Source organism: Heterocephalus glaber, unplaced genomic scaffold (assembly GCF_053883595.1).
Source record: "Heterocephalus glaber isolate CG9 unplaced genomic scaffold, H.glaber_assembly_v1.0 deba00001571, whole genome shotgun sequence".
Taxonomy (NCBI): Eukaryota; Metazoa; Chordata; class Mammalia; order Rodentia; family Bathyergidae; genus Heterocephalus; species Heterocephalus glaber.
In genome coordinates, this window is record NW_028258356.1 from 1,879,843 (window position 1) to 1,906,599 (window position 26,757).

The 26,757-nt window shown below is 36.2% G+C and overlaps 1 long non-coding RNA gene across 6 annotated transcripts in view; it reads right to left on the reverse strand.

Annotated features, from left to right (window-relative positions):
- Window positions 1–3,330: 3,330 nt before the first annotated feature.
- LOC110349230 (uncharacterized) overlaps window positions 3,331–26,757 on the reverse strand; it is a 46,988-nt gene continuing 23,561 nt past the window's right edge. For 2 of the 6 annotated variants that reach the window (XR_002395060.2, XR_015443463.1), the window contains exons 3-4: window positions 23,712–23,988; window positions 3,331–4,242 (exon numbers count right to left, since the gene is read on the reverse strand). This is a non-coding gene — a long non-coding RNA (uncharacterized LOC110349230). Of the gene's footprint in view, window positions 4,243–4,302; window positions 19,396–23,711; window positions 23,989–26,757 lie in introns of those variants that run through there. The other 4 variants (XR_015443466.1, XR_015443464.1, XR_015443465.1 and 1 more) reach the window with 3 other exon arrangements.

The following is a 26,757-nucleotide window of genomic DNA, read 5'->3' on the forward strand; positions in this document are numbered from 1 at the left end:
GGAACATATGGTGAGGGCCTTCTTGTTCCATAATATAGCAAAAGGGCAAGTGCGTACATAGGAGACAGAAAAACAGGGCCAAGGAGACTACTCTCAAAATAACTAACCCTACTCTTAAAATTACTAACCCACTAATGTCCTTACTCTATTCATGGGGAGTGCCCTTAGGACCTCATCATCTCTTAGAGGTTCCACCTCTCAATACTACTTCAATAATTGAATTTCAACATCAGTGTTGGAAGGAACATTCAAACCATAGCACGATCCAAGAATTCAGCTAATGAGTGGACAAATTGTGTTCAAAATTACTGATGCATGCAATATGGATGAATTTCAAAAGCAGTATGTTAATTGAAAGACAGATACAAAATGCTACATATTCTAATTTTGGTATATGTGCTGCCAAAGTGAGCAAAAGACCACATATTCTATGACTCAATTTATATGATATTCTGAAAAGATAAAACTATAGGAATAAAAATCAAACCACTGATAGCCTCTAGAAGTGCAATGAGATTATTGACTACAAAGGAATACCAGTGAGCTTTTGGAGAGGTGTAATGATATGGTATTACTTGTTAAAACTTATTTGTGAAATCTCATAGGACTGTGCAGCTAAAAAAGGTTAACTTTACTTTGCATAAATTGGGCCTCAATAAGCCTGACTCAAATAAATAATAAATTAGTAAACCTACTTACACTCTTCCACCATAGTGAATAGATATCAAATTATCCAAGTAGTCCTATTAAAGCCCATTTCACTAAACTTAAGTGCCAGATATAGCACTCCAATATCTTTGAATGGTGAAGGTTGGTAGTCAGAGCATATTAATCATCCTCAAAAATCTTTTCAATTGTCCAAGAACCCAAACTTTTTATGCTCATAATATGGTTGAGTTATCTAGTAAATTCTTGGTAATTTCTTTTAAAAACTTCCATCTGGATTACTGTGTACTTTGAAATCTGCCCTCAAAGTTAGGTGTCCTAGTTTAAATTTCTGATCTAATATTACTTTATATATATTTATATACATTATGTATCATAAAGTAACATAACATAAAGAAACTTGATTATTTTTATGTCAGTTGGTAGTTGGTACTTATCTACCCACAGACTTACCATTTGAAAAGGCCTTCTTTCCTAAAGATCTGAATTTTCAGCTGTTTCAATTTCTATCTGTCCTAAGAATTTTCAGTGCAGGTCTGCTGGCAATGAATTCTCTTGTTTTTTTTAAACTGAAAATGTGCTTTTTCTTGCCTTTGTTACTGTTTTTTTTGTTGAGTTTAGAACTCTAAATTTTGTTTTTTTCTCAGTACTTAATTGATATTGCCTGTTTCCTAGTCTCATAGTTATTGATAGTCAACAGTCATTTGAATTGTATGAAGTATGTCATTTTCCTTGGCTATCATTTCAAGATTTTCTCTTCATCTTTATTTTCTAGCAGTTTGACAGTGATGTGGCTGGGTGTAGTTTTTCTTTGGATGTATCTTAGTTAATTTATTCTTTATTCTATTCTATTCTTTCTGTGTTAATCATATTCAATGAATATTTTTATTTCAGATATTATATTTTTCAATTCTAGAAGTTTTATTTTATAGTTTCTATTTTCTTCTGAGATTTCCAATCTTTTCATTCATTGTGAGCATTTTTTAATATCCTTGGGCACATTTATAATAGTTGCATTCAAATTCTTACCTGCTATTTACATCTGAGAGTTTTTTGAAGGTCACATGACACCAATTTTCTTCTCTTTTTAAAATTGTTCATTTTCCCAATTTCTTTTTTTTTTTGGTACCGGGAATCGAACTCGGGTCTTTGCGCTTGCATAGCAGGCGGCGAAACCACTGAGCTAAATCCCTGGCCCTATTTTCCCAATTTTTTCATCAAGTTACTATGGACTGTATTTTGGACAATGTAAATGATGTATTGGAGAGATTCTGGATTCTATGGTGTCTCTAAAAAGTGCTGACTAATTTGTTTTAATATTTAATTTGAATGGACTCAAATTGCAAACTCTCTCTTAAAAAACAGACAACACACTTAAATTTCAGTACTACTATTTTAGTTTTAGTTGGCCTGCTGGAGCCTGCCCCATGCAGGTATGATTCAGGGGTCAGCTGGAAATCTGGGGAGAGCTTATAGCTAGATTTGTGTTCTCAGTTTTAGAACCCTCCTTTGTAGGATTTCTTCGTCAATTTCTAGTGGCTATAGTTGTCCTAAACTCTTGATTCTTCTGCCAGTTAGGCTATCAGTTTTTTGCTGGATTTTTAAGCCTCCCAGTCTGGTAAGACTTGGGACTGCCCTTAGTTTAAAAGCTATAACAATGAAAAATTCATCCAGTCCTGTTTCTTTCATCTCAGTAAGTTACTCTCCTCTAGTATATGCCTGCTGTGGATTATTAGCCAACTCCTTCAGAAAGTTAACCTTTATATTTTGTCAGGAGTTTATAGTTGCTGTCTACGTTAGATTTTTTTCAATAGTCACTATTCAGCTATAGAAGAGCTGGAGAGAATTATTGATACAGCATACTAAATATCAATTGAAATATTAGATTTCCTCCTGATAGCCACATACATAATCTCTTACCAAAAAAAATGTGCAGGGGAGGTATTATTTCCCTCATTTCACAAAAATATGATTAAGGTTCCATGGACTTAAAAAGACTTGCTTTTCTAACTAAGGCCCAAGAAGGAAACAGAGTTTAATGCAAATCTAAAGCCATGTAGGAGGAAATGTCATGCATGCACTATACTTATAGAGAGATATTTCCACTAGCAGAGATGCTTCAGTAGGCATGACAAGGTAGGAAGAAAATCTGGCCTCTATCTTTTTTCCTACTGTCAATTCTTCCCTTTCCTTCCACTTTCTGGATTCAACAAGAAAAAGTCACTGTCAAGAAGGTACAGGAAACAACAATTATAAGAGTCAGCTCCTAGAAGAACAGAGTAAGACCAAAAAAGTTTTTTTAAGAGGATGTATTTGATAAACTATACATAACAAAAATACTTATCTAAAATAAAGTTTCAAGGTTTAGAAAAAGGATCCCTTGTTAAATTTGAATTTGATTTAAAAAGAAAAAATGAAAATTTTAGTGCATGTTCCATACTTATGTGGCATATTTATAATAAAAATCACTGTTTAATGAAATTCAAATTTAACTAGATACCTTGAATTTTATCTGTTAGTCTAAAGTCTAGATAAGAGAACCTTATTTTGAATCTAAGACTATATCCAATCTTGGCAGTCTTCTTTTTACTATCCTACAGTTGTTTTTTTCATGTGTCTTAGTCCATTTTTTGTGGCTATGATTGAATACCACAGTCTAGGTAACATTTTTTAAAAAAGAAATTTATTTCTCATACTTCTGGAGGCTGGAAGTTCAAGGTTGAGGGGTCACATCTCATAAAAACTTTCTTTCTGGTGAAAATTCTCTGCAGTCTCAAGGTGGCTGGCACAGGAGCAAGACAGAATAAGCTTGCTAGCTTGCATTTATAACAAAGCCACACCTACTCTAACATTCCAGTAATTTATTAACCCATTAATCCAGAGATAGATAATCCATTTAGAGTTAGGGTTAGGGTTAGCGTTAGGAGAACCATAGGTTCAAGTTCACATACAAAGACTGAAAAATCTGCATCCTGATGTCCACAGGTGATAGCATTAACAAAAAGACATCCACTCAAGAAGGGCTGAACACAAGCATGCATTTCTGGACCCAAGCCTAAGGAATGGTTCTGCCCACATTCCAGGTGGATCTCTCTCACTCAGTTTGCTGTTCCATATACCAACCTTCTCTGGAAATAACCTCACAGACACATCCAGAAATGTGCTTTATCAATTTTCAAGGGTTACTCAATCCTATCAAGTTGACAAACAAAATTAATGATCACTTACTATGTTTTAATTCATGATTTCTTAGGCAGGGCTATTGGAATCTGATTTAGCAGAGACATGAGACAATATAAAGTGAGAATAGTAGCTGAAAGAGGTACAGAAGGCAGGAGGAGATAGAGATGGAAGAACATTTGTAAGCATTCAGACATTAAATGATTTGTGTTTATGTGTAAAATCAAGCTAATTAAGAGTTTAAAAAAAAGAATTAAAAGTTAAATAGGGCATGGTGGTGCATGCCTGTAATCTCAGCACTTCAGAGGGAGGCTGAGGCAGGAGGAGCACCACGTGTTCGAGGCCAGCCCGGGCTGCATGGTGAGTTCAAGGCCAGCCTGAACTACACAGTGAGACCTAAACAAACAAACAAACAAAAAGAGTTAAAAGTTAATAGCTTACAGTCCCTTTTATAATAGAAACAAACAATAATTATAAATATATACATTGTTTAATAATATATGAACATAATTATAAGAAAAATGGAAAGTAAGCCACATTACAATAAAAAATAGCTATGACTTAAAATTGAAAATAATGTAATTATGTGGTTGTTACCAAAAATATCAACCAAAAATGAATCTATAATTACCTGTAGATTAATATGTTACTTGAAAGTGAAGTAAGTGAAAGCATATATTTAAATGCTGAAAACCTATCAAGATTGTTCATAAACATCAGTCTAGATTTCTTGGACACTTGCATGGTCTGGTTTTCATATGATAACAAACCATCTCTGATAAATGAAGTCTCATAAAATTATTAAATATATCTGAATTTTTTTCCTTCCCCTACTAACACTATTCTGCAATGCTTTCACTCTGAATATTATTTTTCTTATTCTTTTTTGACTCACTTATGTTCTTGGTATATTGTGGGGGGGATGATACTTCTAATATCTCAGGATCTTAAAATTCTCTTTATCCTCTACTTGAGGATTTTCTTTTTAGACATTCTTAAACTTCAGATTAATATATTTTAAGGTTCTTTTCTCATTTGAAACCAGATAATCCATACCAAAGGATTTGAAACCTATATATAAAAAGGATAGATTCTCATAAAACATTATGCATCCATAAGAGCAGACTTCATGGGAATTTTCTACGAAACTCCTGGGAAATATCACCTAAATTTCCTAGGAAATATTGGCTACTATAATTCCTATCCCCATACCTAAAATCTCAGCCCAAGTCCAGATATTTCATGAAGAAGAAATATGGATTATCTTAAGTCTGATATTTTGGTTTTTTTATATATTTTTCTTCTTCACAAATAATTTTTTCAAACATCAGCTTGAATGTTCTATGAAATGTGATTTATCATTTTTCCTCTGAATTTACAAAGATTGCATTGATATAAAACACTTTTTTCTTTGGTATTCTTTGAAAGAAATCAATTTTAGGAAAAAGTTACTATTGCCATTGTTTTATTCCTTTAATTTAACATTATCTCTTGCACTAGAGAACCAGGCCATGCATTGATCATTCTCAGAAAATCACAGTGAACATTGTTTTGACCATGAATCCTGAGTGCTGAAAACCATTTTAATTTCATTAAGCTTTAACTTAATTATACCCATTGCAAGAATTCTGGGCAAACCTACTTTATGCAAAGCTTTATCTGGAATGGGCATATGTAAAAGACATACTGCCTCTGGTTTTTCCAAGGTTGCAGTAACTACATTACAAGCTGTATTTCTGATGCCTAAATTACTCCTTTGGCAAAAAACCTAATTGTTGTACTTCTTTAAATCAATGAAGTATAACCTATTAAGTTGCTGTTAATTAATATATACCTAGCAGATTGCATGATTTTACTCTATTTTGAATTTTCTTCTATTTTACTTTTTGACATTTGTGTAATACAGAACTTGTAACACAAACACCAATGCATGCCATTTATGTTAATTAGATAAATATTTTATTATTCAAACTTGATATGATGCTATGTATACTTATTTATTCATTTTTATTTATACTCTGACTCTTCCATAAAGGATTTTCCTAGTGTTATGGTTTCAGATATGAAATGTTCCTTAAAGGCTCATATTGAAGACCTGGTTTCCAGTGCAACAATGTTCAGAAGTGGGGCTTATGCAAAGTGATTGGATCATGAAGGCTCTGACCTCATCAATGAATAGGACCTAGTTGGATGAAGTAGGTCATGGAGGGCATGTCTAGGAACAGTATATCTTGTCCCTGCCCTCTTCTTTGCTTTTTGCTTTGTAACCACCACGATGCCAGCAGCCTCCTCCTCTGCCAGCATCATTTTCTGCCTCACATCAGGTTCAAAGGACCCGAGTTCGATCCCCGGTACCAAAACAAAAAAAGGGAGCCAGTAGACCATGGACTAAAATCACTGAAACTGTGAGTCAAACTAGCCCTCCCTCCTTCAGGTTGTTATTCTCAGGTATTTTGTCACAGTGACAGAAAGCTGATTAACATAGATGATTATGAAAATTTTTAGCATCTATAATATAAAAACTGAAGGCTGGCCAGGGATTTACCTCAGTGGTTTGGGCGCCTGCCACGCAAGCACAAGGTCCTGAGTTCAACCCCCATACCAAAAACAAAAACAAAAACAAAACCCAAAACTGAAAGCCAATAGTGTTTATATTGCACAGACACTAATAACTTTAGTTAATTGTGGTAGATGAATGCAGCAGTAGATAAGTAAAGCTATGCTTGGTTATAGGTATTGTATTTTAAAATGCTACCACACTGCTTTAAAAAAGGAACCTGACAGATAATTTCATCAATAATATAAATTAAGGGCCAGGGATTTAGCTCGTGGTTTCACCGCCTGCTGTGCAAGCACAAGGACCCAAGTTCGATCCCCAGTACTAAAAAAAACAAAAAACAAAAAAACCAAAATAATAAATTAAATTGATAAATATGTGATGAAGATGTGGCTTAGCATCATTTAGTTGTAGGAAATATATATATGTATTTATATATATAGTTAAATATATACTGTTAACTACTTAGAGGGTTAATTTAATAGCAGCTCGGAATATTAATGATGCAAAAGAGCAGTCATGGGTCAAATAGAGGCTGCACGGAAAGTTAAATTCTCTATACTCCTATATATAAATTTTATCAACCCCACATTCCTCAAAGTAATATACAACTTCATTTTTAAACATTTCCAATGTAAACTTTGCCTTAGTACCTTCTTTCAACAAGATTGCCTCACCAAGACCTCCCTATGTAGAAATTTCTGACCCACCACTAGCGATTTGCAAAATCAAACTCAAATATGTTAACTTCAGTTCATATCTATTTGCTGCTAAATCTGTTTTCAAAGGGTAGGTAAAAGAAAGCACTTTGAAGTTAAAGAAAAATTAAAATTCTAGTAATTTATAGAGTGAAGAACACTTATTTTAATATGCATATTTAGATCTTGATATAGATCAATATAAAGTCTAAGTAGAGAGAGGCATGAAATAGAGACCCAAAACTTAGCACTGAAATATGTCTAATAGTGTGTTTTCAGTGCCTTTTAAATGGCAAACTGTGTTTATGGCTTGAGCTTATTCAAGGTTTTGAAGTCATTATGTATGCAAACACTTTTGCTGGAATTCCCCTGATCTCTATTTTTGGCCCATGTTTCTTTATACTCTACTCACTCTTTCTGTATGATTTTTTTTTTAATATTCTCATAATTGTAACTATACCTGCATGCCATTAACTATGAAAATCTGTGCATTTAACAAAAGCTTTACACTCATGTCCAAATATTTCTTAGAATATCCATATAGATGTCCTATACATTTCTTCAATTTTGGCTTATCATAAATTAAACTCAAGGCATCTTCACTAAACCTATTACTCCTCTTCTAGTTATTTAATTGCAGACCCCCCATTCATTTGATCCTCTATGTTATAAATTGAGTCTTTCCTATCCCTTAATCCCTGCATTCAGCCATCAAATTCTGTCAATCAAACCTCTTAGACACTTAAAAATCCTTATCCTACTTCTACAGGAGTGCAGGTTCTCATGTTTGCTCCTTTGAAAACAATGGTCTCCTAATGGACTCTCTGCTATCAATTCTGTCACCTTACAATTGTCCTGTACATGATTGCCAGAGAATTCTGAAATGTTACCACTGTATTCTAAAATGCAAATCTCCCTATGTTAATGATCTATATAAAACTCTCAAAGATTCCCCCCAAGATTTGTGCACTACTTGCTGAAGGATGCTTCTCAGAACTTGAATCCCAAAAGCTGATCTTTGATGTGTTCTATGGTCAGAAACTACAAAATATATTCTATTTAGAGATATATAATGCACACTGGCATATTTAAGTATCCAAGATACTCTACTGTAAAGAAGTCTTGTTGATACCATGTTTTTAAAACTTTTTTTTTAAACAGCTAGAATAAAACATTCCATCAAAAATCTGCTAGGATGTGAGGCCTTCCATGATCTGGTTCTTCTCTTCAGCCACCGTTTTCCCCTACTCAATGTCCCTGTCAGTTTTTAGCACTACTAAAGTGCTGTTTCTCAGTTGGTGGCCCAGTCTTAGTGACATTCTATCCTCTTTAAGACTTGTTTCAAAAGCCATTCCTAAAGAAAACTTTTCCTAATCCCTCCTATGTGCTTCCAGAGCACCCTATACTTGCCTTTTTCATTACACTTACCACATTTTCACCCAATGTAACTGCCTATTTAATAAATCTCTTTTCTTACTAAGCCTCTTAAAGGCAGTGGTTGTATTTTATTTCTTTGTATCCCCAGCATAAGCACAAGCTATGGTCTGAATAATTGTGTTCCCTCAAAATTCATATGTTGAAATTTAATTTTCAACACAATAGTATTAAGAATTAGGATTTTGGGGATATGATTAGGTCTTGAGGGCTCTGACTTCATGAATGGGATTAGTGACCTTACAAAAAAGTCTTTAGGGAACTGTTTGCTCTTCAAATGAGTCCTCACCAAACACTGAGCTTACTGATGCCTAGATCTAGATCTCAGGCTCTGTAATTGTGAGCACAAGTTTCTGTTATTTATAAATTACCCAATCTATGGTATTTTTTATAGCAGCCCAAATGGACTAAGACTGAAATATATTTGGCTCTTATTAGTTATTTTTATTTTTATGGTACTGGGGATTGAACTGAGGACCTTTACCACTGAAGTACATCCCCAGTAAGAACCAAAATCAAGCAAGTAGTGCATGGTCCATGTGGCAGGTACAAATAAACCTCATAAATATTAGCTGAATTACAAACAAGTTTCCCTCAACCATAACTACTTATCTGAAGTTCTTTGAATATAAAAATCTACCTTTCCAATGATGGTTTTGTTTCTGCATTCAGTGAATTCTTTGTAATTACCACTGTGCCTTCACAGATGTTGATGTTCCATTTACTACTCTGACAGCATGTTATGATATTGCTGATTTAAAAATCTGAAGAGTATGACATTTCGCTGAGTTTCCTTTTAGAATAAATCAGATGCACAGAACTGAGTAGGCAAAAGAAATAGGATGGTGGTTAAAGATTCCATGGACTGGTTCATAAAAGGATATACTGAAGTAAATTAAGGTTGACACAGTGCCCTCTGTCAAAACAGCCTGGTGGTCTAAGAAAATGATCAGAAGCAGCATATGTGCTGGTTGGGGAAGAGCAGAGCATTCCAGATGGCCATGTTCATTTGATTTTTAAAGTTAGATTTTCAGAAGAGAGAAGGAGAAAATCTGTATTCAAGTCATTCCTAACTCTTCTTCTGGGAGATCATTTAAAGTTGTTGCTTTTAAGCTCCCAAGAACCCTAACTGATAAATACTGACTACTTCATTGTAAAGTTGAACATCCTATTAAAACTGAAGGCTAGATAGAAATTTACTAACAATCATACTAAACTCTCTTTTTCCCCTTTCAATTCTGTTCCCTTTTATCTATCATTCATCACTTATGGTTTCTATTATACTTTTGCAAAGCAATAAGCCTTTACATACATTTGACTTAGTGAGGATTTGTGTAGCCGGATCTTTTAATAATTTTGGGTAGCCAGCCTTTAATCTGAATATCTCTTGCCATCTTTAATGGATTCTTTTCATGAGTAAATGGTGATATCTGCTGAAAAGGCCACTTCAATTATCTCATCCAGTTGTGCCTGGAGGGTCCATTTCCTGTCAAATGGTGTGTGATTTCCGAAAGAATTTACTTCATAGCAATCATGTGCTGTATTTCATCATGTCACTTACATGCATGTATACAAAAACATACTTTATTTGGGGTATTTTTTCTCTATTCAAAATGATAATCTTGTATACTTTTACAAACTGTTATAATTCCCCTTTCCTTTTTGTTTTCTCATCATTTTCTATCTGTAGAATTGCAGGAATCCATTTTCATTTCAAGCTATTCAGTTGGTTTTGAGCTAAACTCCCACTTTATCTGCCTGCTGTATATATCTAAACTTGATTAAAGTGGACCCCTGAAATTCGTGGATGTTAGGCTCCTAGAGCATCTGTGAATTGTGAAAAACCATGAATTTCAGATATAGTCACAAAAATGCCCATAATTGACTATTTTTGTAGTTTAAATCCGAAATGTGCTATATCTTCTGCAGTTATATAATTTAATTTAATAAAATACTGTATCAGTAAAGGCTTAGAAGGTGCAGGGTGTTTTGGCGGCATGTTAGGGCTTTAAGAAGAACAAAACCAAGAGCACTCCAAATGGCTACATGCAGCACAGCAACTTGCTGGGGAATGCTGGTGCATCTGTGGAGATGGTTACAGGGCAGCAGCCAATCAGCAGCAAGAAGAACAGAATAACTGTCTTGGATTGGGTACTTTCAAACCTCCCGCCAAAAAAACCCAAAAGACAACAATTGTGGAGGATATTTGCGGTTTCCATGAAATTGTGGGTGTTTCCACGAACAATTATTAGTTAGATTCTAAGGAAAAATCTTCAATCCACTGAGGCTGAGAACTCTGAGCCGCGACTTTGCAAGGTATACTGTATTTTCTTTTAAGTTGGTTTTCAGTCACAGTGACAATGCCTCCCAATTTAGGTCTCCAATGGACTTCGTTACCTTGTTCTTTGCCTTTTTTGAATCTACATAAGGATTAAATTTCCAATAAGGCAAACATGACCTTATTCTGACTCCCATGGCTCTCAGCCAGGCATTTTCAAACAACAGACTCATTCTTGTTCTTTGACTATTGCTTCAAAGTACTGCCCAAATCAAATGAAGCTGGATTTGAAATGATACACATCATCTCATATAAAAAAGTCTCAGAGCCTAAATATATGTGTGTGTGTGTGTGTGTGTGTGTGTGTGTGTGTGTGTATCCCTTTTGTTTAACAATTCTGGAAGAAAAAAATTGATACAGTTAATATGATAAAAATCAACATTTTACAAAAGGCAACATAGCTTGAGATTCTATTCTACTACTATTTACATTTGGGTTTCCCCATATTCAGTATCAGACTTGCAGGATCTACCTCATTCATTTCCTCCCTTTTACCCTCCTTTGTTTTCTTTTTTTTTTTTTTTTTGTACCAGGGATCGAACTCGGGTCCTTGGGCTTGCGCAGCAGGTGGGGAAACCACTGAGCTAAATCCCCAGCCCTACCCTCCTTTGTTTTTGCTCTTCCTCTCTCCTTCCCTCCCTCCCTCCTTCCCTCCTTTCCTTCTCTTTCCCTCTGCCTCCCTCTTTTCTTTCTTTCTTGCTTTTTTTCTGTAAGTGCATATTTAGTACTTAGACTCCAGTCACCCTAGTTTTGATGGAATCCACTGGATTAGCAGTTAAGAGATCTGAATTCTAATCTTGACCCTGATGTTAACTAGTTATATTATTGGTTAAGTTAGTCACATTGTCAAGACTCGGACTTTTCATCTGTATGATGAAGGGTTAGATATGGATTTATTTTATGTCCAGATACTCTAACTTTTTGAGTGTGTTTTTAAAACTTCCTTCCTTTAGACTGGTTTTAAGATAGCAAATTGACTTAAGAGCCTCTGAAAAGTCTATCTACCACAAAATATCTACAGACCTTTATCTTTTCCCTCATCTGGCTTTAAGTTTCATCTTAAAATGTTTTATTCTCCAAAAATCCCTGATTAACTAGTATATATATTTTCCCTTGGTCTGATTTACTCAGTATATCCTTTCATTTGTGATTAATTTCTTCAACTATGAAGTGACTCTGGAATTGGAAGATGTGAAATGTGAATACATATATCTTGCATAAGTAAAAAACTCAAAACTTTACAAATAACTTTGACTTCTTTCTAAAGGGACAAGCAGCAACAAACCATGGGAGTAAATGGCCTCTGATAAATACCACTCAAAGAGGACTATGCTTAAGAGCAAATAACACAGGTTCACTGAATATCAGTAGACAGCTAGCCTTTTCTGCCTCAAGCAGACTATTCTTCCTATTCATCCCCCTTTTTTTGTTTGTTTGTTTGGTTTTGGTACTGGGGATCGAACTTGGGACCTTGCACTTGCAAAGCAGGTGCTAGAACCACTGAGCTAAACCCTGAGCCCTATTCATCCGCTTTGTAAAACAGGACTGAACAACTGCTCATGGTGAACGTTTAATCATGTAGATTGTTGTTACTACTATCATCTTGTGGCATAGTGCACCTACCAGGAAAAGCTCAGCTAAAATAAAATTGTCCTTCTTTAGAGGAAGAATCCCTGAAGAAGGGGTGAAGCAAGCAGAATGTCTACCAGATATTATTTGAGGATCAGAGACAAGAGACTGGGCCTTAACTCCAAGATATTAAAAAAATTTATAGATAGGGAGGGTCTAAAGGTAATTTAGATCTGGAAAGGGACTAGAGAGGACTTACCTAATACAAAGACATATAGTGAAAAGATTAAGATGTAGTGTAGCAGAGAGTAACAGAAACTCAAAAGAACAATGTCATATACCAGACAGATGCTTCTCATTCAAGAGAAGTCAAAAGTAGTTCAGGGCTGATATAGTGGCTCTACAGTTATCAGAGAACTGAGATGTTTCCAGTTTTCACTATGGCCCTTGTCCTTTTGGTCCAATCTGAATTTTAGAGTGCCAGCTATCAATTCTGTATTTCAAAAAGCAAGACAGACGAGAGCAAAAAGTATACATGCCTTCTCTTTCAAGGAGTTTTACAGAAGTACTGTACAATATTTCCACTTAGATTTCACTGGCAAGAGCTTGTCACTTTTTGCTAAGCTGTAGATTTTGAAATGTAGTCTTTTAGATGGATGACAACATTTCCAACTAAAAATTAGGGTTCTCTTATTGAAAAAGGAGGGAATGGATATATGAAAACCATAATCTCTGCCATACTCATCAATGTTCATAGGTTGATCTGTAGGTATGTTATTCATATATGATTATGGACAGAAAAAAATGTACATGACAGGTAGATCTACTGAATGCAACATAAAGTGCTATCAATGGCAGTAAGTTTCACAAAAGTGAAAGAGATCATAAAAAGTTGGTTCTCTTCCTTATTACTTCCCTATTACATTTATAGGTTAGCACTTAATTATTCCATAAAATTTTGTATTTTACTCTCATTTTCCCAATTATTTAGTTCCACTGAGGTTCTGGTAGACCTACACATCTAGCAGAGGGCATATGATGAAGCAATGTAGCAAGAAATAGACTACATTAAGATATTACTCTTGTGCAACAATAAATTTTTATATGGTAGTGAAACAGATTCTTAAGTACAACCCTTCATCTAAGGGGTCTGCAGTTGTGAACCCCTTTTGATTATTTGAGCTGACTCAGTGACTGAACTTAGACATTTGTGAGTTACAAGGAAAGCATTAAGATGATACATCAACTCATTTGGATCTTTATTTTTACCTATGGCCATACTAACCTGTACACACCTGATCTAATCTATCTTTATTTCTGTGTATATATCCTTTGTCCCAGTTACTTGGTAATTTAGTGCTAAACTGAATGTGGCCTTGAAATGAGTCATCATTTTCATCAATATTTGGTGTCTTACTTGGGTTTATAAACTGGACCATGTTAAAAGGAAGTAATTATGCTGCATACACGTCCAGTAGCTTTCCTATTTTTGTATTTTTAAACCAGTCTAACCCACGTGCATATGACCAGCCAAGAAAGTTGGGTGATATTCTGACTCTGGTCAATGCATCTATACTCAAAGCTATCACCCAGTATAATTTATCCTTTTATTCAGCAAATATTTACTGGTTATTAATAGATTAGGTACTAGGCACTGTGCTCAGCTTGGAATATAACAAATAACAAGCACTTAAAGATCTTCTTAAAAGTACTTTTCTTTTTATTCCCCCATATATAAAAAATTAACCTCAACCCTTTATTTCCATACATAAAAATAACTTGAAAGGATCTATGAAGCTAAATATGAAAGACTTAAACTATAAAACTTTAAGAAGAAATTATAAGGGAAAATGTTTATGAATTTAGGGTAGGCAAGAATTTCCTAGGATATAAAAAGCATGATGGATAAAAGAAAAAAAATGATAAACGAGATCCCATCAAAATTTAGAACTTTAAATGACATCGTTAAGAAAATGAATAGTCCTTAAACAAACCATATCTATAATGCATATAACCTATGACCAGAATATATAAAGAACACTTACAGCTCATCAATAGACAACCCAATTAAAAAGTGGACACAAGAAGATGATAGCCAGGACAGCACAAGGAAAGGTGTGCAACACGAGAATCAGAAAAATACTAATCAGTACGGTAACAAGATTGAATTATACACTCATTAGGGAGATGAAATTAAAAGTTTTAAAAGAACTAATGTGAGCTTAGGTGTGAACCAGTTAGAACTTTCGAAAGCTGCTAATGTGAATGTAAAATGATAAAGCCATTTTGGAAAACAACATAGAAATGTCTTGTATTACTGTTAAGAACCAACAGTTCTGTTCTTAAGTTTTTACTTGAGAGGAATAAAAACACATGTTCACAATAGACTTGTACATACAAGTTGACTGTCCCTTATCTGAAATTCTTGGGACCAGAGTGTTTCAGTTTTTCATTTGAAATCCATTTGATCTGCAAAGAGGATAGCTACTCCTGCTTTTTTTTTTTTTTTTTTTTTTTTTTGGGTTCCTGTCACATGGAGTATTGTTTTCCACCCTTTACCTTTCAGACTATAAGTTTCTTTTTGAATTAAATGTGCTCCTTGTATGCAGCATATTGTTGGATCTTGCTTCTTGACCCATTCTGGCAGTCTTTTTTTTTTGATTAGTGAATTAGTGAATTGATGGTTATCACTCATACATATTGACTTATTGTCATGACTTTTTCTCTTTGTTGGATTCTCCCCCTTTGCATTTAATTTGTCATGCCCTACGGATTCATTCTGCTGGGCTTCCTGGGGTTGTGATTCTTGTTGTCTTTTCCTAGGATATTGTCTAAAATTTTTTGGAGTGCTGGTTTGGTATTCGTGAAGTTCCTAAGGTGCTCTTTGTCATGAAAGTATCTTATTTTCCCACCAGGTTTGAAAGACAGTTTTGCAGGGTACATCAATCTGGGTTGGAGGCTGTTTTCTTTTAGGGCTTAAAATACATCATTCCAAGCTCTTCTGGACTTGAGGGTTTGCATCGAGAAGACTCCTGTGATTCTGATGGGCTTTCCTTTATTTGACTTGTTTCTTTTCTCCAACTGCTTGTAGAGCTTTGTTCTTCTGTTGGGTTTGTGGAATCTTAACAATTATATGCCTATGTGTAGATTTTTTTTGATCAAAGCTAGTTAGGGTCCTATATGCCTCACTTATCTGCATGTCAAGTTCTTTCCCTCTGCTTGGGAAGTTTTCTGCTATCACTTCTGTGAACAGGTTTTATTTTTGGTACTGGGGATCAATCTCAGGTCCTTGTGCTTGCACAGCACGCAGCAAAACCACTCAGTTAAATCCCTGGCCCTGTGAACAGTTTTTTTATGTCATCTGCACTCTCTCCTGTTTCTTCATTGACTCCAATCAGTCTCATGTTATTCTTCTTTGCATCGTTTAGCAGCTGCTGGATTGATTTCTTGTGGTCCCTTACAATTTTAAAGCAATTTTTCTTTTCCTGGTCACTAATTGCAATTTTATCTTCTATATCTGACATTCTGTCCTCACATTGGCTCATTCTGCTGTGTAGACTTTCAATGGAGTTATTAATCTCCTGGAAATGTTTGCATCTGTTTTATGGATTCCATTTGTTTCCTATGTTGGGATTCTATCATGTTCCTGAGTTCCTCTCTAGATTTATTAATCATGTCTTGCACTATGTGCACAATCTCTGCTGTTATCTGAGAAATTATTTCTGATTTCATTTTTTCCAGATCCTCTTTTGTTGCCAGTTCAGGGAGTCCAGGTGGTTGAGTATCAGAGTGTTCCATTTTGTTTCCCTTTGGGGTTGCTGTAGGTGAACTGGGAGTCTGGTTTTGAGATTTATGTGTCTTCTCATTTTGACAGGGGCAGGGGTGCTGCTCACCTGCTGTGTGCTGGCAGGGGTGGTGCAGTGGCCTGGAAGCCTCTTGTGTGCTAGGAGTGGCTCACCTCCTGTGTGCTGGCAGGGGTTGTACGGCGGCCCGGAAGCCTCTTGTGTGCTGGGAACAGCTCACCTCCTGTGTGCTGGTGGGGGTGGTATGGTGGCCCAGAAGCCTCCTCTTGTGTGCTGGGAGCAGCTCACCTCCTGTGTCCTGGCGGGGGTCTTAAAAGGACTTTTCCTGACAAGAGTTTCCCTCAAACTACAGAGCACTTTCTCTACACACCAAATATTCTCTCTGCCTCTTTATTTTGTTCATATCATCTTAGAAATCCACTTTTCATTTATTTCATTTTAGTCTTAACTCAAAGTTCCAAAAGGTCAGGGACATTTCTCTCTCTCACTCTTGCAAACTCATTGCCCAGTAGAGTATTTAATTAACACAATGAACCCTCAGTACATACTTTTGGTACTTCTGATTAGAGTTCCAAATTATCCAAAAAAGCTGTGAGAAAATCTTTCATAAGTGAATGAAATTGGTAAAACAAATCCCAATTTTCCAGAATGATCCTAATAACCAGTAGGTGCTTTATATATTAACTTTATTGAGGTATAATTGACAAATAACTATTACATATATTTACAATGGACAATGTGATGTTTTAATATACATAGACATTGTGGAATTATACTCAAGGTAATTAACTTATTTACTTCCTCAGTTACTTTTTCTGTATGTGGTGATACTTAAGATCTGTTCTCTCATCTCACTTGAAGTATGTAATAGAATATTGTGCCTGTGTATATTAGCTCTTCAGAACTTACTTGTCCTGCATAATTTTAACTTTCTACCCACTGATCAACATCTTCTCATTCGTTCCTACTCCTTAGCTCCTGGAAGCCACCATTTTACTCTACACTTCCATGAGTTCAATTTTTTTAGATTCCACATATTGATATCATGTATTGTTTGTCTTTCTGCATCTGGTTAATTTGACTTATTATAATGCCCTCTGGGTTCATCTATGTTATCCCAAATGACAAGACATCCTTTTAAAGGATAACTAATATTCCATTGTACGTATGTGTAGATACAGACATACAGACAGAGATAGACAGATACACTCTTCCACATTTTCAAATGGCACATTTTCCATTCACCCATTGATGGACACTGTTATTAATGCTATACTTTGGTTTATTCTGAATAACACTGCAATAAACATAAGACAGGTAGTTCTTTGACATATTGATTTCATTTCCTTTGGATTTATACCAGAAATGGATTGCTGGAGCTCATGGTAGTTCTATTTTTAGTTTTCTGAAGAATCTCTATAAGTGGTTTTTAGAATGGCTATAAAAATTCACATTCACAACAATCAACAGTGTACAAGGGCCGATCTCCTGTACATATCAAATATTCATCACCTGGACCAATATTAAGAACTTTTTTCATCATGTTTTTTTCTAGTAATTATATAGTATCAGGGCATAGATTTAAGTCTTTAATGCATTTTGAGTTGATTTTTGCAAGGTGTGATAGAAGGGTCAATTTCATTCTTCTGCATATGGATATAGTTTTACAACTCCTTTTTATTGAAGAGACTGTCCTTTCCCCTTGTGTTCTTGGAAACCTTGTTAAAGGTCAGTTAACCACAAATGCGTAGTTTATATCTGTGTATATTCTATTCCATTGGTCTATTTTTATGGCCCCCTTCCTTTTTTTTTTTTTTTTTTTAAATCTTAGGACAGTGTGCCACTAAGTTGTTAAGTTTATCAGGCTGGTTTTGAACTTGAGATACTTTTGCCTCAACTTCCTGGAGTGTTGGGATTGCACCATGTCCATCTTAGCTTTGTAGTATATTTTGAAACCAGGTAATGTGATGCCTCCATCTTTGTTCTTGCTCAAAATTGCTTGGGCTATACAGATTTATCTCTGAGATACCAGGCAGGTATTCCATTGACTGAATAATTTCAAATGATCTGTCTTCAACCTTACTAGCTTGGTAAAGTCTGCTTAAAGCTCTGAAAATTTCAGTACAAGCATTATGTTCTTCAGCTACAGATTTTGTTTTATGGCTTCTGTCCCGCTGAATTTTTCATTTTGTTCAGTATGTTCAGATACTGTTTAGTTATCTGTTCTCTTATAGCTCACTGATCTCGATGATGATTATTTAGAACTTTCATAGGCAGTATATAGATATTTGTATTAGCCAGCTTTCTTAAGGCTAGGACAAAATACATAACACCAACAACTAAAAAGAGGATAGGCTTATTTTGGCTCACAGTTTTCAGAGGATTCCATCCATGGTTGGTGCACTTTAAGGCAGAACCAGGGTGAAGGAAAGGAATAGTGAAGGAAAGTGACTCAACCCATGGCAGCCAGGAAGCAGAGGGTGAGAGAAGGCAGATGCTGAGGATAAGAAAACAATCTTCCAGGTTATGCTCCCTGTGACCCACCCCTTCTGACCAGGGCCACCTCTGACCACATGAGATTTTTGGAGAATGTTTTAGATCTAAACCATAATAGTCTACCCTTTGTTCCCAAAAGGTTCATGTCCATCTTATGCAGGATGTATTTAGTTCACCTTTAAGAGACTCCAAAATCTTAACAGTTCTAGCACTACTGAAAATCCAAGTCCAAAGTGTCCTCTGAGACAAGATGAACTCTTAGCTGTAAGTCCCCATGAAAATCAAAAAGTTAAAGACTTCCACCATAAAATAGCATAAACATTTGCTTTCCAAAAGGGAGGAAAAGAGGAATGAAAGGAGTGAGACCAAAGCAAGACCAAAACCCAGCAGGCCAAATACTAAACCCTACAGCTCTTATGTTATGCACTCAGGGTAAGTTGTGGCGAGATGTGAGTTCCAAAGGGTTTAGACAGCCTATTCCTATGGCCTTGTTGATTGGAGCCCAAGAGGCCTCTCTCATAGGCTGGTTCCTTTTGCTGCCTGTAGTTTTCCTCAGCAGAATTTCCACATTCCTAGGTTCTCTGACTTTCTGGGTTCTCCATTTCATCTTTGGTTTTACTCTCACAGCTTCAAGCATCACCCTCTTAGCGGCTCCTGGAAAGGAATTGTGATCTTTTGACACATTTTTGACTGATTTCCCAGGCCCTCCTCAGAAGTTAGGGTTGAAACCTCCATGACCCCATAATTCTTGCATTCTGCATGCCTACAAAACAAATACCACATGGATAATGCCAAAGTCTTCAACTAGCTTAAGCAGAAGCCTGCTCCCTTGGTTCATGGCAGTAGTAGTCTCTGATTGCCTAGATGGCTGAACTGGGGAAAACACTTCCCTAAGCAGTCCTGAATAAGCAGGGTGCTATGGGATTCTCTTCTCAAAGCAAAGTCTTTCAAAGGAGTTTACCCTTTTACACACTTGAGCCTGTGATGGGTGAGGTCTGGCCAATTCCCGAGATTCCTTCAAGCCACATTTTCTATTTTCCTGATGCAAAATACTTAGCTTTAAAAAAAATGCTAATCTTTTCAGCAATCATGCTCTTCACAGTTCCAACTTTGTAGGCATTTCTTTCCTGGTGAAACTGTAAACTTTCCACATCTCTTGGCTCTATTATTCCTAATTTTTACTATAAATCTGTTTAAAAGCAATCAGCAGTATCCATAGCCTGAATGAGCAGTCAAATTTCCTCCACCAGGCCAATTAGTCTGCCACCTTTAAATTCAGCCTCACAGAAAGTCTTAGGATATGGGAAAAATGTAGACAAATTCTTTGCCAGAATGAAACAGGCATGGCCTTTACATAATTCAGTTTCCAATAGTCTTTCTTCCTAACTGAACCCTCATGAGCCTGGCCTTTACTGTACAAATTTCTACCAGCTTTCTGGTCTTCTGAAGTTCAACCAGAATCTTTTTCTCCTTAGAGCATTCTAAGGTTTCTCTAGCCAGCATCTCCAAACTTTTCCAAACTCCTCTTACAAACCAGTGTCTTACTTTCTCATCACTGAGATACAATTTTTAACACATAACTTAAAGGAGGAAAGGTTGATTTTGGCTCTGTTTGTATAGGTTCCAGACCATAGTTTGCTGGCTCTAGGGCATGGCAGCAATGGCCAAGGGACAAGGCAGAGGAGTGCTTATGGAATGGCTGGTAGGAACCAGAGAGAGATCAAAGGCAGAGGTAGGTATACCCTTCCAAGCCAAACCTCCAGTGACTCACCTCCAACTAGGCATCATCTCCCAATATCACATTTAGTTATAAACTCATCAGTGGACTGATTCACTGATGAGTATAATGCTTCCATGATGCAATCATTTCACAAAAGCCCCACCTATGAGCACATGAGGCTTTGGGTGGGGGGCAGCTAGATATGAACAATAACAAAAAGATTTTGAATGACATGGTCAGATACAGATATAGCAATACCCCACTCCTGGTATTAATTTGTCTGTATTAGCTAGCTTTTCTGTCACTGGGACAAAATACCTGACAGGTGCAACTTAAAGGAGGGGAGGATTATTTAGGCTCATGGATTTTTAGAAGATTCAATTCACAGTTGGTTGGCTCTAAGGCAGAACGGCATGGTGGAAAGACATGGCAGAAAAAAACGACTCAACCTATAGCAGCCAGGAAGCAGGGAATTTAGAGAGGGGAGAAGTCAGGTTCAAAAATATACCTTCCAGTGACCACATTCAACTAGGCCCTACCTCTGAGTACATGAGACTTTTGGGGGACAATTTAGATCTAAATCCTAACATTCTCCATTTCTATAGATTTGGTTACTGTTCTTTTGATTTTTTTTGGTGGAATGTTTCCCTCATTATTCATGATTCTTGTTTCTTTATGTGATAACTGCCCATCTGAAGAAGTAGGCAGCCAGACAGGCTAGACAATTTAGATGGGCTATGTAGTGAGGTCTGCTGGAATCTGTGGTGCTGACAACACAGGTTGTCCTGGTGCCTATGTCTATATGGGGGTGGTTTAGCCATGGAACTGGGTCAATGAAGTGGCCTGAGTGGTCTGTGAAAGCCAGACTGAACTTGAGTCCACTGGAGCTAACTTCATGATTGAGCCCACATGGGAAGACCTGAAGCTTGTACCTGCAGGAGCCAGCCTGAAGCCTAAGTCCATGAAGGCCAATCTAGCACTGAAGAAGGCTTGGTCCTTGGCAATGGATCCATGGATCCTGGACCCATGGTAATGGCCCTGGTCCTGAGTCCATGGTGGTAGGCCTTGAGCGTCAGTCTCTAGAAGGTCTAGGCCTTGGGTACATGGGGTTTAGCTTGAAGCCTGGGTCTGTGGAGGCTGTTCTGACACTGAGTCTATTTGAGCAGGCCTGGAATCTGAGTTTACTGGACTGCAGGGCTCCAGCAGCTGGCCTGATAATGTAGCAGGCTTGGAATCTCTGTTCACGGTCTAGCTTGAAGTTGGAGCAGCCAGCCTGGGACTGAGGTGAGACTAAAGCTTGTGTTCCTAGAGCCTAGGGCACTTAAGGATAGACTGGTGTAAGGCTGGGCTTTGATCCTAGGGCTACATGGGTCAACCTGGAGCCTAGAGCCATTAGGAGCTGACCAGCACTGGGGTTCCTGTATTAGGCCTGATGCTGGGGTTCCTGGCTAAAAGTTGTATGTTCATTTCACTTTCTCTTCCTCACATTGAATGTATTTCTCTACATGCTGTGCTGTACTCTTTGGATTTGTGGGAGGAGTGACACAATGACTTATTCCTTTTTTTTTTTTGCTGCTGAAACAAAAGTGATGGGACCAAGTTATTTATAAAGAACAGAAACTGATTTTCTCACAGTTCTGGAAGCTTAAAAGTCTAAGATCAAGGCCCAGCAGATTCAGTTGTCTGGTTAGTGCTGCTCTTTGCTTCCTAGATGGCACATTCTTGCTGCACTCTATGAAAGGGAAGAACTCTATGTTCTCACATGGAAGAAGACAGGAGAGCTTGTGAGTCAAATATCTGAGGGCCTCAATCTCTTTCATAAGGGTAGGAGCCCTTATGATCTAATCACCTCTTAAAGGTCCCACCACAGAAACTATCACATTATCTGTTAAATTTCAGTATGTGAGCTGGGTGTGGTGGCATATACCTCTAATCTCAGCTGCTTTGGAAGCTAAAGCAGAAGGATCACAAACTTTAGGCCAGTCTGGGCAACTTAGCAAAACCCTGTCTCAAAAATAAAATTAAAAGGGCTGTATCCCAGTACTCCTTGGCTTTGATGTCCAGTATTTCAAGGAAAAAAAAAAAATCAACATCTGCATTTTGGAAGGGATACATTTAAACCATAACTCAATAACAATATGAAACTGTTCTTCCTGATGTTTTCCACGTAGTATTTTTTTAAAAAAAGTTTTGTGCTACATCCAATTCTGTAATAGCTCACCTGGATACTTTTGCTCTTGTGAAAGTATTTTGAAGTGTGGGTAGTCATTCAAATGGATGTTTCTGGGTGGAGACAAATGTTTGTCCTTTTCTACCATCTTGCTGATGCCATTCTCTAACCATTTAATTGTTCTAATGCCTCAACACAAATTTTTACTTTGTCAAACATTTGACATAATTTACCAATAGGGGACACTCCAAAGTAAAGCTGAGTATATAACCTATTGTTGCTACCCAACCCCCTCAGTTTTTCACTGACTATGGATTAATAACAATATGGTTATCATAAGAAAAGTATTTCATATTTTTCTCCACAGTACCTTCTTCACACTCTGAATTGGCAATTAGATAATTTTTGTTACAGAAGACGCTAAGCAAATTTATGTGCCACACAAGAAATTCTAAGGAAAGTGATAACAGTAAAAACATTATATCTGGTTTTCCAACAAAATTTAGAACTGAGATGCAAAATGTAAAAACTTGATCAAATGAAATGGGGAAGAAAATTGCTGTTAGATATTCAAAAATCCACTAGTTTAGATATGACAAACTCAAACTGAGTGATTGGCAGTTTACATTATTAAAGTAGTTCTCCAAAAACAATTTCACTAAATTTTTTTTATTACATAACATGGTCAGAATATTCAATTTTACACATCAATTATTGTACTTGGTGTTTTATGTGGGATCTCTCTCCCCCAGTTATATATAGAATTTCACATGAGACTTTATGAAGTATAAAATAATATACATTATTTCATATTTGACCTTTACACTAACATGTCAAGGATGTCAAATATTTTCATGTTGATATTAAAGTTGACTCTGAAAGATTAGGTGATTTAAGTCAGTTAATAAGATAGTAAGCTGTAGAGCTGGGAAAAGAACCCAAAACTTTTATAACTTCAATGCTCATTTTTCATATCATGTTAATCTTTCTTTTTATGCACCTATGATTTCTGTAATATGTCAATTTCATTTATACATGTAACATTTTAATTTTATAAATAAAATTTAAAGGCACACATACCCGTTTTAATTTCTGTATTTCTATCCGTATGTTGAAACTCAAGCACAGACGCCACAGTATTAAGAGAGGAGACTCTTTGGGAGGTGATTAGTACCCTTACAAAATGACTCAAGGTTGAAGGAAGTACTTTCTTGACCCTTTACTTTTGTATGTGAGCAAAGAGTTTGTCCCTCTTTTGTCTTTCTGTCCCTTCCTCCCATAGAGACATTTGGATGGTTTCATGAGGTCTTCACTAGACAAGGAATCTGGCAGCACCTTGGTCTTGAATTCCCAGTTGCTAGAATAATGAAAAATAAATGTTTTTTTGGAAAAAAAATATTATCCAGTCTTGTGTATACAGTCTTGTGTACACAGTCTTCTGTAGCAGCACAAACAGATTAAGACACTTTTCTATGCCAATATTACAAAATATACACAGCTCTCTTTGCTCAGATTATGTATATGCTTTGTTTCTCCTTTTCAACCTTTTGCTTTCCTTTTATATACTTTGAGTTTTTTTCCTAAAGTTAAAGGATCATATACAACTAAAATTACTGTAACTATGCCCTTTTTGCTTTATCTTCTGCCATGTAAGGACACAGAAACAAGAAGCCATTTTGAAAATATAAGGTAGACTTTTCCAGACACAGGACATACTAATCTCCTGATTTTGAACACCCCAGCCTTCAGGTATGTGAGAAATAAATTTCTGTTACATATATATTGCTCAGTCTCAAGCATTTTGTTATAGCCACAAAAATGAGCTAAGACAACTGGTTAAAACACTGTGTTCAACAAAAACAAAATCTTTTTATATTCTGCCCTAAAAATTCTCTTAGACTCTCCTTAAAATTCTCAGTGCTTATTCTTCTAGGCTTCAGGTCAATTGTGATACTAGTTAATTATTTGAAAAAAAGAAACTTCAGCCATTTTTGCTCATTAATATATTAACATTAATTAGATTATTATATCATTAACATTAGTAAGAACAAGCCTAGGGAAATAGGACCAAGAATCTGGCAGTTTAGTTGGATAAAGTATCCACTGGTCATTAACAGGATTCTAAGCCAAGCATAGTGGTGCATGCTTGTAATTCCAGCTACTTGGGAAGTTCAAGCAGGAGGATTACATGTTTGAGGCCAGCTTAGCAAGATCTTGACTCAAGAGAAATTTTAAAACGTTGGGGATGTAGCTTCCTGAGTTCAGTCCCCACTACTGGGAAAAAAAAAAGAATGGAAAGAAATACACCACAGAGTATATAATGTAAGAAAGTCCCAAAATAAGCAAAGCAAATCCATAGTGAGAGATATCAAAGTGGTGTTTACTTTTGAAGGATTATATATGGGGAGGGAGCATTAGGAGAGCCTTTTACCTGAGAATGTTCTTGATGGTTATTACACAGGTATATAACATATCAGAATTCATTGAACTAGAGTTGGGCAATTCACTATGTAAGTTATACCTGGGTTTTGAAAAAGATAATTTTTTAAAAAAGTGAATCCCTGAAGTCAGACAGATCTGGCCAATGCAGGGTCTATCATTAATTAATATTATGAGGATACACAATAGTCAGCTTTCCTGTTCTTGGGACAAAATATCTGAATACCCATAATTTAAAGGAGAAATTTATTTTAGCTTACACTTTTGGAGGGTTCATTCCACAGTCAGCTGGTTCTAAGGAAGAAATGATGTGGTGGAAAGGCATAATGGAGAAAAATTGCTCAATCCATGGCACCCAGGAAGCACAGTGAGAGGAAGGGGCCTGGGATAAGAATATACTCTTGCAGGTCACATCTCCAGTAGCCCATCTCTTTCAACCAGGCCCCACCTTCTAACAGCACACTCAGTTATAACTCATCAACAGGATTAATTCACTGATGAATTTAGTGCTCCATGATTCAATCACCTTCCAAAAGCCCCACCTCTGGACACATGAGACTTTTGGGGAACATTTTAGATGCAAACATAACACACGTTATGTAACCTCTCTACACCATAGAAATCTCATCTAAAATACAGAGTTAATAGTATCTGCTTCAATGGAGTTGTTGCTTGTTTTGTTTTGGGTTTTTTTGGTACTGGGGATCAAACTCAGGACTTTGCGCTTGCAAGGCAGGCGCTGGAACCACTGAGCTAAATCCCCGGCCCTGGAGTTGTTGCTTGGACGAAGACAGCTGGCACATTAAGTGCTCAGTAAATTTAGCAGACATCATTATCATTATCATTACCATTATTGCTATAGTGGGGAGGATGAAAAGTAGCTAACAAAAGAGAGAAACTATATTCCACATGTAAGCTTGCATTAATTAACAAGAAACTAAAAAAGAAGAAAAAAGACTAGCTTAAGTGAAATATAACCACAGGGCACACTGGAAGCATGTGGGCAGAATGAAAGCATGGTGTCTGAAGCATCCAAACAATGTCAGTAGTAGTTAAAAGTATAGGTTCTTAAAGATGGATTACCTGAATTAAATCTAATTGTTACTTAGTAGTTCTGTGACCCTGTCTAATTTTCTTAGACTACATATGATAATATGGAACATTAATTTTTGCAAGGAAGGGGCTCAGAGCGAGGAGGAAAATAATGACTTTGTTTTAAAACTAGTCAGTAAGATGAAAAAACACCAATACGTTTGATTTCTAGTGAGACTTTAATCTTATCTGTCATTATCTGAAAAGGAAGGTTAATAAAATCTATTCCATAGACTATTATGATACTTATAAGTTCAAATTATGTAAAAGCACCTCACATAGAAAAGGTAACAAGTAAATGTTGGTTTCTTCCCCTTGAATAGTATATTAAAAGTTTTTTTAAGTATAAAATATTATGGTACTTTTCCTAATTTCAACTTCCTCATGTAGAATTACTCTTATATTCTATTTATTACTTAGTAGAGCTACAAGTTTGCGGATATTTTAATTTCCACATACTCTTAAAATCAGTAAATGACTATAGGTCTTTAAAAAATTAATTCAAAATGACAGTGAGATACTGTCAAAATAAAACACGAAAAAAGGGTTGTGGATACAGCTCAGTGTGAAGGGCCTAGGTTCAACTTTCAGTACA